The sequence below is a fragment of the Zophobas morio genome, unplaced genomic scaffold (assembly GCF_036711695.1).
Source record: "Zophobas morio isolate AGI-343-1 ecotype UQ-CSIRO unplaced genomic scaffold, CSIRO_AGI_Zmor_V1 ptg000011l, whole genome shotgun sequence".
Taxonomy (NCBI): Eukaryota; Metazoa; Arthropoda; class Insecta; order Coleoptera; family Tenebrionidae; genus Zophobas; species Zophobas morio.
Window position 1 is genome coordinate 12,258,124 of NW_026972116.1, and position 14,718 is coordinate 12,272,841.

Genomic DNA, 14,718 nt, shown 5'->3' on the forward strand with positions numbered 1-14,718 from the left:
CTCTATGAGCAATTTAAAAAAATATGAATGCATTGATAAACCGCACTAAGTACAAGTGTAGTTTTATTTTACACAATTTAAGCAGTATTAATTGATTAAATTGTAAAATATTGATTCTACTTAGCATTCCATCAATTATACGATATTCTCGAAATACGTGTAGAATTTCACAACAATTAATTTATTATAGTTTCAGAGATTATCTGTCTAATATATAAAGTCATCAGGAGACTATAGACAACAGGGAACAAACAGCCGGAAATGGGAGATCCATTTTTCACACAATAGAGATCATAAAAAAATAGAGTCTGATTATACTTTAACACAATAACACTCACAGTTTTTAGTAATTTGAAACCAATAACTGAAAATATACCTATACTTATCATAAAACATCCATCCATAAGAATAAACTTATACCTACATATCTAGATAGCTAGGTACCTATACATTTACTATTAAGTATTTTTGTAGTAGGTATACAATATGTTCCCGGATTGAGTTTACAAGAGTTTTTTTTATTATTTATTATTTTACAGAAAAAAGACAAATGGGATAAAAATTTTACAAAATTCAATCTAAAGTGGAGTAAAATTTACAAAACAAATAAATTTTTGCTGCCATTTTTTTTCATTTTTCAAATTAAAGTCAATATTAAGGGTACCGTAACCCATGTGTAAAAAAGTCTTTTTTTTGTTATTGACACAAATAAAAATTGATTTTTATAAATGGGTAATAAGTACTAGGATTTACTGATTTATCTTAAAATTATAATTAGTTTCCTAGTTGCAAATTTTAGTAATAAACTTTGATAGTATTTCAAACTTAACACACTAGGGTTGTAAATTCGACTTACTGGTACGGCTCTCAAGTCAAATCAGTAATAATCCGCAAACAATTGTCTTAAAAATCACATTTGTCTTTACAGTCATTACCCATTTTTTTTAAGTAAAAAAACCTAATTATACAACATTCTAAATAGTTATAAGGGACAGTTTTGCTTTTCACTATTTTAAAAAATGTAAGCATATTAGTTCTGTCCAGTTATTTATTTATTCAACTAAAATGGCGAATTCGCAAGTTCCACCATCAACCTATGTATTTTCCTGGAGAAAAAAATTTTTCATTAGCTTCTTGTAGTAAAGACTTCCCAACAACCCCCCTTCCGAAGGAAAACAATTTCATCCCCCGAATGAAATCATCCACAAAATTCAGAATTGCATGGAAGAAAGAGCACTCTGTCGAAACTCGAAATAAAACAGTGGACAAGTGCAGTGTTATCAGAGTGGCATGTCAATCAAAGTGAACACAACAGCGCCAAGTCCCGCCTACTGAGATAACACTATATCAGCCACTAACAGGCATAGGAGGAGCCGTCATCCAACATGGCGTTGCACGACGCTCACGACGCGCAGTGCAGCCAACATTCATCCATCGCCGCACAGACGTAGCGGCGCCCGTCGCCCTCTATTTTGCTGTATTTTCCACTAGTTTACGCTGATTCAGTGCTGGGTGCTACAAATTCCAATACATTTTCGAAATTTAAGAGATTTCACGTAAGTATTTCGGTGAGAGGATGTACTTTATTTAGTGAAATATGACGTGCAGGGGTGCTGCGCTAGGAAATGCATACATACAGGACGCTAGCTTGAGGTGCTGCGGTTTGGTTGAAAGCAATAAAAATATTTATCGAGCACTTGTAGTAGGTACACAATGGAGATGTTGATGTTGCAAGAAACAAAATAAGATAGCATGTTTGATTAATAAGATTTATTAAACATTTGAAGCTTAATGAATTTTATTAAAATTAAAGAATTGTTGAGGGTTCTGAAATTAGGACAACGAACAATTCTCGAGTAGATAAACTATTCTTGTAAATATATTAACAAAACCTTTTGTTTTCTTGTTTGAAAGTGTAACTTGATTTACAATTTACAATACAAATGATAAATAAAATAAAATATGACCTATTTTTTGCTCAGACACCTCTACTAGTGACTGTACTTACCTGTAGGACGTGTAGGTAGCGGCTTTAAGATTTTTGTAGTAGGTAGGTATACTTATGAAGTTATGACTTATGACAAATCTTTGAAGCCCACTTTCTTACTTAGGTCTGAAGGTATTCCTGTAGCTGCAGAAAAGGTAATAATTTTTATTTTCCATTGAGTTTGAGTAGGATACAAAACATAAAAGTCTTTATAAAAATAACTCTTGAAATTAGTTATTTCGTGATAAGTGAGAATTGTAGCTCAAATAAAATAAATACAAAATAACATTCAGGATTGAAAAAATAGAAAAATCAGTGTTCAAGCTAGCTAAAATTATTTAAATATTTGACAATGACTATGTTGTCCTGCTTCAAAAATTTCAAGGTATTTTAAAAAATGGTACAGGTGTTTCTATGAGCAGAGACGCAAATCGCAGAACATATTTTAAATAATCAGAACAATTTTAGAAAATTGATTATTTTACATATGTACAAAGGTCACAATGTATTTTTTCAATTGTGTGAACTTTTACTATCCTTTTATATTTAAAAATAGAGATGTAAATGTACTTTAAAAAAATCTCAATTGAAATATTACACTTGGGTATTTTTGTTAAGAACAGTATTTACTAAAATTTTAAGATGCATGTACACATTGTATATTTGTTCGTACCTAGAGAACCCAAAAACATTTTTACACGTCATATCTCTATAAAAATTACAAAAGCGTTTATTATGATAACGTATTCAAACAGGTCAAAAGATCTTAAAGATTGTTACAAGACTTTTGTTAACCAATTATTCAGATGTATGGTGTCGTTTTTAATGTGTTATATGCAATAAGAAAAGCTTTTCCGTTTCGTCTGTCTGTCCATACCTATACATCTATTATTTCGAATTTTCAGGTATAGTTCAACATGACCGTGGAAATCATAGAAAGCTAAACAAAATTTGTGTTTTCAGAACAAATAAATCACATAAATGCGGGTTTGACCTACATTATAAGATTCTGATATCATCAGTAAAATTACTCTTAAGTATGTTCCCATTAGATCAAGTTGGTTTTGAAATTTCGTGAATTTTGCCGCCTTGTTGTGATGATTGATGACTATTCGTCGTCTGCAGCAAAAATCAATCATAATTTATCTTTCTTAAGTAAAAATATTGTTGTCGGAAGTGGGCAAACTCTTATTAACAATTTAGTCACAGAATTTCCAAAAATAGCATGATGGATGGTCTTTTATAATCACTCTGTATGATATATTTATTAAAAGAAAAGTCCAGTGTCTATAGCCAAATTCATACGTTTACATAAATGTCTTAACTATAAAAAAAAGAATATTGAAAATTATTTTAACAAGAAATTTAAAAGCATCTACTAATCAAAAATGTAAAAAATCTTTAAAATTATTTACAAATAATTTTGTTCACGTTTAAATGACAATAAATATCGCATCCATGTCAAGGTGTATATTTTAATAAAGATTTGTTTATTAAATTCTTGGAATGCCAAATATGGTTACTAGGTACTGATTTTGGAAATTTGACTGTAGTGACACTAATAAGGCCACAATATAGGCGCAAGATCTTTTTATTTTAACTTAAAGCAGGAAATCAGTATAAACACAATAAATTTCAAATTCCGCCATAAAAACATTAATGATATTAATAATATAAATATATATAACAATATAGGTATGTAGAGAAGGGTGTAGATGTATGTAGGTACTACCAAATATGTTATTCCGTTATGAGGTTAATGGATTTTGAAAGGATTTGAACAATTTGAGTAAAACTATACTTTTAAACACCGTAGAAGATATTGATAATAAACTAATCGGTATATCGTTTATCACATATTGTACCCCAACAATTTTACCCCCCAGATTTTATACTTGGTCTCTTATTATTTACTATTTTTCTTGATAATATTTGTGATATTTACAATCTAATTCAGAGTTATATGCTCTTTTTACAAAAAGATCTTTTTGATTAGAAATTTGATGTAAACACAATAATTTGGTGGTTAGTGTTCATCAGTATGCTGTAAAGGGTTTTAGTGGGAAAAATTATTAGTTTTAAAACTTTACATAAGTACTTTAAATAACAGAGTATTTAAGGTATAGTTTCCCCAGTTCTAATTCGTAGTAGTATGATAGTACCCCATTGTGTAAAAGTTAATTACTTAACAATAGAATACTACTGCCGGTGATGGGACAGTCATAAATCTAGGAATTTAACCATACCGTTACCATTATACTGTATAATGGTTAAATCTTTGTTTATGACTGTCCCATCACTGGTAATCTATTGTTAAGGAAGTTAAGTTTTGCACATCATAAAACCGAATTAGGACTGGGTAAACTATACCTACCTGACAGTTCTAGAAAGATTTAGGTGTTATTTTTGACCCGAAATTTAACGTCTTGTGTCTGTTATGCCTATATTGTAACAGTCGGAAAATTTTAAAAGTACCATCAAAATATGGAGTTTTCATTTTAATGATATTCGTACAAATGTTGTGGCTAGGTACATTGAAAAATCGATTTTCTTAATTATCTTAAAAATCCATCTGTAAACTTGAGATTGTAATCTACAAGCGAAATTATCATCTACTTAGTAAAGTCACTTCTCTTCTAAATACTTTGAAAACATTAAAATTCGTCATGTCACTGTATATTATTTAAAATAGGTTTATGCCTACACTTTACCCTTTACCTTTAGGTAAGTAAATCTACCTATACACAAAAAGTTTAGATCATTCAGCCCTGGCGTTAGTGAAAGATGTTAAAAAACTTAACACTGAGTGTAACGAATTCGAAAAAAAGTTTTTTAAAGTATTGAAGTACTTAGGTATATTTACAAATTCACCCCAACAATCTATTATAAATCTGCTATATTTATACCATTTTTCGACTGATTTTTTTTTTCAATTTACAATAAGTTTATTTCAGTTTTTGCGAAAATAAAATTTAATAATGGATGTCACTTTGTATAGTTTTGAAACGTACAAATAACAACCCCGCAGTCCCTGTACCGCAAGTGTACAAATTCCAAAGAGGCGCAGTCCGCACAAGTGCGGACAATATGAAATGTATTTAAAGATGAACGAGGAGGAGTGTGTTCTCAGTTTCTCATTAGGTATTTGTTTAAGTTCGACTGTTTAATGAATTTTTAATGCATCAAAGTATGCATTTTTGTTAAAAGAAACTAAATTTCGATTGATTTTGTGTGCTCAGTTAAATAATTAAGCAAAAAATATGGATAATAGCAAAAAAGCAAATTTTGGTTAGCGTTTTACCATCTATACAATAACTAGCTTTTCGTCCGCGGCTTCACTCGCGTAGACGATTCGTTGTGTTGAAGAACACTATTACCAAGCTTCAAGTAAAAAATGTGTTGAAGGACATTAATACAAAGTTTCCAATAAAAATCGATATAAAAATAGTTTTCTTCATACAAACTTTGTCACCCCCTTTCATCTTCTTAGGGGTGGAAACTCAAAAAAATTTGAAATATGTGTCGAAGAGTATTAATATCAAGTTCCACGTTTCCCATACAAACTTCGACACCACTTTTCACCCCCTAGGGGTTGAATCTCGGAAAATGCTCAAATACGTGTTTTATTATTTGTGTTGAAGACAATTAATACCAAGTTTTACGTAAAAATTTAAATTTACAATTGAAATATTTTTATTAATAAAGCTTCCAAACAAGATTTGACCCATTGTGCCATTTAAGATTTTTGACTTGATAGCCCCCCTTCGTTCCTGGGTGAAGGCAAAAGAACGAAAATAGTAACGTTATACGTCCCCTTTGCATCAAAAATCGACCTTTTCGAGCATTTTTTACATAATCCAGTACAGCGCCTAGGTTCCGTCCGTTTCGTTGTATTTGGGCCACCCTGTATATAGATTATTCCTTACATATACATATAAAATTTGGTAACAACTGGAACGGTAGTTTCGGAGAGTAGGTATCTGTTTAGTAAAAATCTGGACAGATACATAGACAGACAGACAGACAAACCGAAACGGGGCTTTATTTTTTTTTACTCTAGAGTTCACGAAACGTCGAAAAAACAAAAATAGCAGTCACCCGATAGACTTGATTGCAATACTTCCTTAGCTTCCGTGCAAAATGTAAAAACTTTCGTGTTTAATTCCCTATGAGAAAAAGACAAGGAAAATAATCCTCATTTTTTAAGTCTAAGCACATTCTTTCTAATCTTTAAACCGATTTTTTTAGCCTAACCATACTAAAATCGGACTCTGAGCTTTGGAACTTGAGGTATAAAGATAATCTATAAATGATTCGTTGTCTGCAAGGGATTTGTACATACAATGATATACAATAATGAAACACATTTTCGCATAAAAATTTACAAAAAATGGTTGTAAGCCTTCCGAGAACTTAAATAGTGAAAAATTATTTAAGGAAGAGTAGGTACCCATTTAACCAAAACACATTGAAAGGGTTGATATCACTACACACTGTGCATACGTACATCGCGATATTTGAGTTACAAGTGAAGAATTGTTAGATAAATTATAAATTAAGTACTGATAGAAGAAGACTAGATATTTATTGAACCATACAATCTTTTTGTCTAAAATTATTTTCGAAAAGTAAAGACATTTTTTTTATTATTTTTAAAATACCTATAAATTGTATTCGTTTTGATACTACTGACGACGCATTAAATTATATCAGTTTTATGTTTCTAGAAGAGTGTCAAATATTTCACAAGTTGTAACTTAATTGATGGTTCTTAAATGTTTTTCTTTCTGAAATTAAAATCTATGTTCCTGAACGCTGTACAAAATTCAGCACACTTTAAATAAATTATTTCTGTGCTATAATAACTTTTGCAAGAATTTGAATATTTTTAGAGGCTTTTTAAATAAATTCCGAATTAAATGTAAACATAACGAGGTTACACTTTTTGTTGCAAATGTTTTTACTTACACACTGTGATGCGTAAATATCAATGAAAAAAATAGATTTATAAATACGATAAATAAAATCAAGACATACCATACTTCAGGACACCTTTAACAATTTTAAAACTAGTTTTTAGATGATATTATTCACTTTTAAAAGGGCGACAAAGTAAATTGTATTTAATACTATAAATTGTCAAATCAAACGAACTTACCTGTGAAGTTCGATTCCAATTATATTAGACGTCCAGTCCGAAGATATCACTTGATTTAGATACTGGTAGTATGCCCTTTGTGCTACTCTACGCCACTGAGTTTAAAGATTGTTATTTCCCCCTCTCTGGGTACTGCTCCACCGGTTCTCCGTTGCTGCGTCATTTTGTTTAAAGTGGAATGCACAACCTGGCGTGAGGGTAAAGATTTATACCGTGTACGGGTTGGGTGGGAAGTGATATCTTCGGACTGGACGTCTAATATAATTGGAATCGAACTTCACAGGTAAGTTCGTTTGATTTGACAATTATATCACGACGTCCAGTCCTCGATATCACTTGATTTAGATACTGGTAGCTGTTTAAAGTTAGTAAGGTTGTGCAAAAAAGAATAAGAACTTGCCCCCTAGTGTAAATTTGTCAAGGTAACAAGATTAATATTTTGCGGTCTGTAAAATTTTTCGTCCGAAGGCGAATGTGTCCCGCAAGGGTCGATTATAGACTTGTGTAAACATTTTGGAGGTATTAGACCACCCACACACGTTTTGTTTATCATCGCTGAAGACAGCCCGGTTCGTTTTGCTGAAGAGCTCGATGCATGTCTCGTGGAATGGGGTGTGAAAATTGATATGTCCACCCCCGATTTTTCCAATATACGTTTGATCCAACGACTAAAGGTTTTGGTTGTGTCTATGTAGTCCGTGAGCGTGATTGCCGCACATGTCGCTGGTTGGTCGAGGAAGTATGGAATGTGCAGTCAGGGCTGTTCCCCGCTGCGAATTGAAGGTTTCGTGGTGTGATCAATGACAAATTTTGAAACCTTGTTCGTCTTCCCCAATCTGAGACAATTTGATAAGATGCAGTGCCTGCAGCCGTTGTCCTGTTATCAACGCTAGTAGGGTAATTAATTTCGCTGATAGAAGGCTGAGGGGGAGAGGGTGATGGGCGAAGTACGCTTTCAGGTGTCCTAAAACACGACTGAGGTCCCAAGTCGTTTGATATTTGAGTTTATGGGGCCTCAATCGTTTTATGCCTTTAAGACAATCGTTTTATGCCTTTAAGAAACCTTCTTAGATTACTGTCGTTTCCAACATCGCCGGGCACGATGACAGCTAACGCTGAGCGATGGGAGTTGAAGGTGCCATTAGCAGCATTCGTTTTTGTATACAAATTTTGTAAGAAGATGATTACCGTCTCTGTTTGGGTGGTGTAAACAGGAATTCCCTTTTCGTAACAATATCTCTATAACTTGTAGCTGACGTTATATTGTCTTAAGGTCCTGGGAGTAATGGACGCTATTGCCGTGGTGATAGCCGCTGGTGGCATTCCCTTCAAGCGTAAGCCTTCCCCGATAATTTCCCTGCCACCAGGGTGAGGTTGGCTGCAAGTAGATGACGTGTCCTGAAAGGGGATGTTAACAGTGACTCGTCTGGTTCAAAAAATATAACTGGGCTAGTCAACAGTCTTTCGAAAAATGGGGACCATGGTTGTGAAGGCCAATGCGGGATTACCACTACGCCCTCCGCTTTGTGCGTAAGACTAGAGCAAACGGTGGGAAAGCGTAAAAGTAATTATAGTTCCAGGAAACAGTAAATGCATCACATGCGATTGCGCCTGGATCTTGATGCCACGACACATATTGGGGCCATTTATGGTTCAACCGCGATGCAAATAAATCTATGATGGGGCAACCAAACCGTTGAATAATTTGTTGGAAAGTTTGTTCATTCAGACTCCATTATGTATCTGTGGAGTGTTCGTGATTCGCGATCTGCGTCTATATTGTCTTTTGGAGGAGATATGTGCCGCGTATAATCATAAATCGCGTATTTCACACCACTGCCAAATTTCCATAGCTAAATCGCCTAGTTCTGGGTGTCGAACGCTACCCATTTTTGATATAGCTTAGCGCGGTGGTATTGCCTGTTCTGATCAGTATGTTGCATGATCTGAGTGGTTTACAGAAAACATTTTAGACCAAAAAATGTTGCTAGTAATTCTAGATAATTGATATGTTTCGTTTTTCTTTCTCTTATTCCACCCACCGTGTCTATTCTCCCCGTTGCAGTGTGCCCCCCCCAACTGTTTAAAGAAGCGTCGGTGAAAATGATTCGCTGATACTCGTCTTACTGAATAAAGTTGTTTTTTTTTTTTTTTTTTTTTTTTTTTACTCGAATTGCGGTGTTCCACCGCATGAAGTCTGGCAGAAAAACAGCTGACAGTTGTATTTTTGCTTTATAGTTTAAAGCATGGTGGGAAAGCGCTTTGCATTTTCCTCCTTCTAGTTGTCGAGTATATAGCCAACCGTATTTAATGGCGGTTGTCCGAATGTGGAGTTCTTGACGTTTCTCCGGAGGGAGAGCAATTGTCATGGTTTTTCTGTTGAATAAAAAAACCCTAAGTACTGACATGTCTGTGAGGGGTGTAGCTGACTATTTGATTCATTGATTATGAATCCCAAGGATTGTAGGACGTGAACGGTTTTTCCCGTTCCCCGTAGGCAACCGGAATATGAGTTGTCAAGTATGAAAAAATCGCCTAAATATTTGACGCATAAAATACCTTGAGAATGCAAGTAAGTAACCTCGTAATTTTGCTAAATACATTCGGAACTATCGCTAACCCGAAAGGCAGCGCTGTAAATTCGTACAGGTTTTGTTCAAATTTAAATCTCAAATATTTCCGAAGACTTGAGTGAATTGGGATGAATAAATATGCATCGGTAAGATCGAGTGACGTCACATACATGTTAGGCTGTAAAAGTCGTGTGACGGTACGATAATTATAATTATAATTATAATCATCCATTTTGAAGTGAGGTGTCAAAATGAATTGGTTTAAGCGTTTTAAATTAAGGATGAACCTGGAGGACAGCTTCGATTTTTGGCGAAGAAAATATGGAGACAGGTGTTGCTATCTCGATTGCCCCGGTGTTTAATAATTGGGATACGACCTCGGCCAAAGCTGTGTTTTGGGTGCGTGGTAGCTTTCACGTAGGCGGTGCTACTTGATATGGAGTGGCTTGGAATGGGATTTTATAGCCCTTAATCCAGTTTAAGATGTTTGTATTTTTGGTGATCTTTCACCAGACCAAGACATAGTGACTTAATTTGACCAGCATAACGGTGGTTTACCTCAGTTAACGGGGTTGATGGCGATTGTATTTCGTGTGGCTGGATGCCGGGGGTTCCCCTCGGTATGATCTCGTCTCTCCCTGGCGGCGAGTCGGGCCTGCCCGGTTTAAAGACCTATTGCCAGACGGTGACTGTGATGAACCGACTGTTGGTTTGTTCTAGTTTGCCCCGGCGTCTTTTTTCCTGGGAGTCCCCGTGGGAGGGCCAGGAGGCGGGGTCTTCAGGTCGTAGCCCGACTTTTGGAGGGCTTTGGCAGTCTTTAGACGCTCTGCAAGGACCTCGCCAAAAAAGGGAGGTATCAGTCTGACTTTGTGTAATGTTTCGTTTGCTGACTTGTTGAGATAGGGCAAGACTGGTGTCGCCCGAATTATGACATATGGTAAAAAAAGTTTGTCAAATTTTTTATTGCGGCGGAAACCAATGTCAGAAGCTCTGGCTGTGAAGGGGTGGAAGTCAATAATATATTGAAGGCTTGACCCAATGGTGCCAGCCCAAGGCCCACGTGTTGCTGAGCCGAAAGTGCGTGATTGTCTTTTTTGACGATCAGAGCGGGTAACGCTGGCATCAGTTTCGAGTTTAAAATTGGCGCCTGTAAGTTGGGGCAATTTTTTTTGGCAGGAAGTATTTATTTTTAAAGACCACGAACTATCCAAGCCGTTGGCTACCTAAAGAGTCCAACGACTAGCGAGAGCCGTGTGCAAGGCAAACTCGGTAGTTTTTGATTCGGAAAGGATCGGCGCCAAATATGGTCAAGATCTCCTCCTCCAGAGCCGGGTCTTAGATCGCTAAAATGGGCGAGTCCGGATCTGTCTCCGCACGAGACGTGTGGTCCGGTTCTGGCTCGGCGCGAGACGCTGAGTCCGCTGTTTTGTCGCTCGAATGTTCTAAGCGTGTTAGCTCGCTGGCGCTGGTGTGATCGACGCTCGCACCTGTGTGTGGGCTGCGTGATCTGGAGCGGCTGGTGGACCGACGAGGACGCCGACTTTTTGCGCGTTCTCGTACGTCTGCTGGGCTGCTTTGACGACGACACTGCCGAGTGGTTACGCAGTGCCGTACATCTGAGTGTTGGCGGTCTCCGCGATAAGAACGCCGAGTCTTTACGCGTGTCTTATCGTGGGACAGGGAGCGGTCGCGACGGCGATGTTTTCGCCTTCGCTTGCAACGGTCTTCAAACGTTCGTAAGCGCCGTTTCAGCTCCCCGCGCGAAAGGCGAGCCGAGGACTCTGACGAGGCGTCTGAGAAGGTACGGCGATTGTCGGCTGGCATTGTTGCCTGCAAGAGATTGCTGGAAGTCTAAAAATGTTAGAAAGATTACCTGTGCAGATGAACAGGATGTTCTGATGCAACACAGTGAAAAGATAATTTGATTAATTTGCTGGTTGCAGAGACTCGTGGTGTCGAGGCGGCCACAAAGGAACGAATGACGCAGCAACGGAGAACCGGTGGAGCAGTACCCAGAGAGGGGGAAATAACAATCTTTAAACTCAGTGGCGTAGAGTAGCACAAAGGGCATACTACCAGTATCTAAATCAAGTGATATCGAGGACTGGACGTCGTGATATAACTGTTAATATAATCCCCAAACTGTGCTATACCTACTGTAGATTTCAAATTGTCGTTGTCAACTTGTTACCTACAAATGATGAATGGCCGAATTTTTGTGGGATTTTTATTCCATAATCTTAAACATGTCCAAGAAATTTCAAGTAGGTATCTAAAAATATCTTCAAAGAGAGGACTACAAAATGTGCATTCTACATCGATTTATCATTTCCCACAACGAATCTGTTTCAATAATTCCTAGCTTAGCTTAGTATATAAAAAGTATAGAATTCCATTTTAATTACTATCACAACTCGATGATTAATAACGTCACAAGCGCATTTTAAGCTCTTAAAAATAAGATTAGGACCGTCAGTTTTCTTGTTCGGTAGATTCTGTAAAATATGATTACGTTGTTGATTTATTTCTGATTCTATGTATAACATACGATGGAAAAATCAACTTACCGTCCTGCGCCAATTTGGCATAGTAAATGACACTTTTCTTTAGTAACTTTAATTTTTTTTTTCAACATTATTTAACGAGATTTTCCAGTTGTCTTTTCTTTTTCAGAAACTGACGTTTCACTAGACGGAGTATAATAACAACTCACTACACAACTCCAAAATTTTAATATAAATTATCTCAATCAAGAGAAATAGGTATCTGAAATCATTAAAAAAATAATAAAAATTTAATTCTTTTGTTTTATGGTGGATTAAGATATCTACATTGATGTGTTAGTACAGTATGTAGTAGTAAATTGATATTAATCAAATTGATAAAACATTTAAAAATACTAACACGGTTTGCAGTAATACCGCGTGTTTATGACAGCACTCTTATCGATATGATCGATTTTTTAAGAATAAATGCAACAATGTTGTGAATATTTTTTTTATTATTATTAAAAACGTATTTTGTGCGATTTATTATCAGTTATTTATGTATTATAACGAGTCTGGAGTGCTCGGTTTTTAAAATGAAAAATAATTAATTAATAAATGCAAGGAAGTATCTATAACTTTAATAAATTTAACATCACCACGAAGCATAAGCAATATTGTACACGTTTATAATTCGACAGCGTACTTTACACGGTAACGAATTACTGCAATTAATTTATCCTTACAGTGACAGTTGTTACATCAGCGCGGCCAATTTGCTATTTATAAATTCGTAAATTAGTGCTTTTTATATTTACTGTAACATCAATCAATTAATAAAATTTAATCTGGTATTCAAGTTTTAACCCCTGTATTGATGCAAACTTATCAAAAAGATTAAAGAATTAGCGTACTGTAAGATTAGGTCTACATGTACAATACGTTATTTAATCCTATACATTAAATATTGTTGTTATTCATTAGTCACCATAAATCTCGTTTTATAATGCCAAATACACTTTAGTGATTTACATGATATAAAATAACTCTAAATGATTGTTTGCAAATACCAACAGATAATGCAAAAAATGTGTTGCATATGAATTACCTACCTGTAATAAAAGGGGAAAGGGAATACCTAATAGATGATTAAAATGTATAGTGCCGTTATAAAATACGTTTGCAATTATTAATATTCCATTATAAAATTTTATTAAAATAGCGTCCCAGTTTTGTGATATCTTTATTATTGATTAATTATGCCATTTAATTAACCAAATCAATAATAAGCAAACAGTTCCTGTGTATTTTAATAGGTACAAAGGACATTTATTTTTTTTAATAATTGCAAACTTATTACAATACTGCTTAGCATATACAGAACAACAGATGTTACAAACATTATCTTGAACTAAAAATTTACATTTTCAATGGAGCTTTTTCATCAGGTGGGTATTAAAAAAGCCATTAATACGCCTATTCATCTTACAAGCTGTAGGGAGTCCAGTGATTTGTTCTAGTTGATCGTTTTTTAGTGTTGACATAAACAGCAGGCCTCCGTGGCACCCTTGTTGTGTTCCAGCAATTGTATTTTTTTTTAACTAGGACCCAACAACAGTTCCGATTTACACGTCGCCTGGAAAAATACCACAAAATAATCTATTTTGTTATAGCAAAAAAAAATGGACTAGGAACAACATGTTAACGTAAAATAAATTTTTCAAAAATAGATTACACGGTATGGTAGTGTCCGTTTCAACAGTTATCATTCAGGAACGAGACAGGTTTCCGTGGTGTAGTGGTTATCACATCCGCCTAACACGCGGAAGGTCCCCGGTTCGATCCCGGGCGGAAACACTTTTTTTTATTTCTTTTTTTTTGCAAACTGGCTAAAACACTTTAGTTTAATGACTTTTTTGATTTTGCAGCAGTGTTTTTATACAGCAGAAACATAACTCGTGACAAGATGATGACTACGGTGGCGATGGTAAATAATCACTTGTTTATCTAATTAAACTAATAACTATTTTTGTATTTAATATATGTAATAACTATTCATTAACTGCTAATTATTCGCACAACCTCGCATATGTGTCAAAATTTGGCATCTGGTATCAAATGGAAGGCTTTCTTGTTTATGATTTAACTCGGCAATAAAATAATAAGCGGAGCAGTGCCGGGTCAGGTTCAATATGCATACATCAAAATTTTGACATAAAATTCGGGATGATATTTCGTCTCCCCCATTCGATCGGTCGTCGTACAGGGGTTGAGGTGTCCGTGTCATCCCCTTTCTGACAGCCTATTGTTGCGAGGTTAAGATAAATGATTGTAAAATAAAACGTGTCTCCCCATCGATGCGATCCAAACACACTATTATTGCCATATAAGCGGAAACCAATGGGGTGAATCTCAATGTGAAATGTAAATATTGCTAAAAATGAATTCAACACATCAAAACGGAGGACGGAGGCAAATAAATAAGAAAAAATCGACTTCTAACCGATATTTCAT

At 35.3% G+C, this 14,718-nt stretch overlaps 1 long non-coding RNA gene and 1 other non-coding gene across 2 annotated transcripts; both read left to right on the forward strand.

Moving 5' to 3' along the window:
- Positions 1 to 1,396: 1,396 nt before the first annotated feature.
- Positions 1,397 to 1,961, forward strand: LOC135126501 (uncharacterized). The gene is made up of 2 exons (XR_010280051.1): positions 1,397 to 1,556; positions 1,609 to 1,961. It is a non-coding gene; the product is annotated as an uncharacterized LOC135126501 (long non-coding RNA).
- Positions 1,962 to 13,988: 12,027 nt separating this feature from the next.
- Trnav-aac (transfer RNA valine (anticodon AAC)) lies at positions 13,989 to 14,061 on the forward strand. The gene has a single exon. It is a non-coding gene; the product is annotated as a tRNA-Val (tRNA).
- Positions 14,062 to 14,718: the final 657 nt, after the last annotated feature.